The sequence below is a fragment of the Parasteatoda tepidariorum genome, chromosome 6, assembly GCF_043381705.1.
Source record: "Parasteatoda tepidariorum isolate YZ-2023 chromosome 6, CAS_Ptep_4.0, whole genome shotgun sequence".
NCBI lineage: Eukaryota > Metazoa > Arthropoda > Arachnida > Araneae > Theridiidae > Parasteatoda > Parasteatoda tepidariorum.
The window spans coordinates 22,696,094-22,698,936 of NC_092209.1; positions in this window are offsets into that span (position 1 = coordinate 22,696,094).

A 2,843-nucleotide genomic window follows, 5' to 3' on the forward strand; every position below is an offset into this window, starting at 1 on the left:
GTTGATAAGTATTTATCTTTTAGGTCTGAAAATATTTTCTGTTCTTGTGTTGCTCTTGAATAGGCTTCTCAACAATTAAAAAGTGGTTTAATTATAAACACAATAATATATAATTACAGGTATGTTTGAAAGTTCTGTGCCTGAATTTGAAATAAGCAGAAGAAGCCTTTATTCATGTTATAATGAATTACACAAGTTGTTTTTTTTTAATATTTTCCAATTCATTAGGTTTTTGAACATTATTATGGATATTTATTTGTAAATGCTTTTAAATTCGATATCGGTTTCATTCTACAAGCTACAGTTTTTATGGCATTTAAGAATTGTATTAATATGAAGAATTTTTTAAAAATTTAATTTGAGTGACTACTTAGAGTTCCCACCTCTCTCATACGTAGAAAGTGGTTGGAAAAAGGAGATAATGCATTTACTTTTATTTTCATGGAGAATTTTTTAAAAATTGAGTGACTAATAAGAGTTCCTACCTCTCTACAACGCAGAAAGTGTAGGAAGAAGGATAATAAAATACATTTACGTTTATGATGCAATACATTACGTTTGTTTTTTGCTTTTTTAATTCAAGAACAAAACGATTTTTCGTGCACCACTGAAAAAGTACAACACGAGGCTACGGATGTAAGCATGGTAGCAGACACTGTAGGATATACAAGCCCCTCCCCCTTTTTCTAGTGATACTGCAAGATTCCTAAGAACATCGGGACTTGATTAACACAAAGTTTCTTCTATCTCATTCTGACCAAATAGAGAAATTTCATGGAGGTCGCTACGCCATACAATGTTACACATGTCAGAAATTTGGACACACTCAAAAATCATGTTCAAATGAGCCAGCATGCATGAAATGCGCAGGAGCGCATTTCACTTACCAATGTATGAAGCCTCTCTCCCTTCCTGCCAGGTGCATAAACTGCCAAGGTGATCACCCGGCCTGCTTTACGGGCTGTGGTGCTAGGCCGAAAAGACACCAACGCACATTCACGAGGAAACCTCAAGATGCCCCCAGCAATGTAGCTAGATTCCTGAACATTCTCAAAGAACTCCAGGAACTGTTGAATGTCGAGAAAATAGTCGCTCTACTCATCTCCTTGCTCCCAATCCAAAAGATGTAGATATGGAGCCCCACCATCATGCCTGCTACACCTCACATGATTCCTTTCTTCATTTTTACCTCATTTCAGGTTCTATTCCGAGCATACATCACATCTTTCCTATGTATGTTCCCGTCATGGGATATTTCAAGATGAATGGGAAAAGGGCCATTTAGGCCTCAGATGCCCAGTTCTACAACAACGAACGAACGACACTGTAGGATATTTAAACGGAAATACATACTAAAAGGGCACGTAAAATTTAGAAAAGAAAAATAATAATAAAAGGAGAAATAAATAAAGACATTTACAAAAAGGATGAGAAAAAAAAATTAAAATTAGTACACAAAACAAAGTGATTTATAAATTTGCATTGAAAACTGAATCAATGAATTTGCAGAAAAGTTTGAAGATGGTTTTGTTTCCCACAAAAGTGCGAAGAGGGGGAAGAAAGTTAATATTAGCGACTTCAAAGCAATTATTAAGTTTTTTCTATTTTTCTCAAAATGTGAGCATTTTACAATAAAATGCTCAGCGTCTTGTGTTCCTCCAATATTGCAATCACACAGATCACTGGAACTTAAGCCAAATCTTTTCAAATATGCCTTGAAGTTGCCGTGTCCAGTGAGAAATTGTGTCACATGAAAGTTGCAGAAGAAATGTTTGTTTTTCAGTCTTTGATTAACAGATAGAAAGAAGAGTTTTAACTTTATCTTGATTGTATCTCATTGTGAATTTGACGCATAAACGAATACATTAACAGCATTTACAGAGATGCCAACTTGCTCCGGACAGAAAATGCACAATTTAAAAAAGGTAGTGTGATTCTTGGTTTAATAAATTGAATTTAGTAGATTTTTATCCACCACTATTTCTAAATGAATCGTAGATTTATATAATTCAAAACTTAATAAATGCAAAAGTTACTTAGTAGTTATTTATCGTTTTTTAAAAACATTATTTTGGCGTGTCCGGAGTAGATGGCATCTCTGCACTTAGAAAGCAATGTAATTATATGCAAAGAGAAAAAAAATAAAAATATGGTATATATATTTATGAAATATTCTAGTATTTTATTTTTCAATACTCGAACTAAGCAACTGAAACCGTCATAATCTGACATCAATTGACATTCTGCGTTTATTCTTTCTATTATTGCTTAATGGTAAAAGTTTTTTATTTCTTGTTTCATTTGAGAAAACGATATCGGATAATGAATAGAAGTATTGTCGGTACATTCCTATTTATTATTGATGCGATGTTTGAATGTTTACTCAAAATTTTGTCTAAATTACAATCGCCTCAAATAGACGCATATCCACAGAGATAGGACTACCACAAAGAGAATTTCAACATTTCAATGCTTTTGAAGAAAATAGACTTCAATCTATATTTACCTCTATCAATGGATAAAAATCATTACATGAGATAAAATAAAATTGCAAACGGGTTTTGCAATTTTCATTATAAAATTTGAAATGCGTCAAAATGACGCGTCCCGTAAACCTAGTGTTAAAATTGAAAATTTCCAACGTCATAAATTTTTGCAATTCTAGTCACTAGTGGCAAACCTTGATATGCATGCTTACTTTTTCTAAAAAAAAAATCGAATCTTGTAATAATTAATGATTTATTACTAGCTTATAATTAGCATTTATTGCATAAAGTGTTTAGTTTTAGCTTTTTTATTGTATCTTGTTTTCGATCCAAGAAAATTAAAACTCTGAATAACAT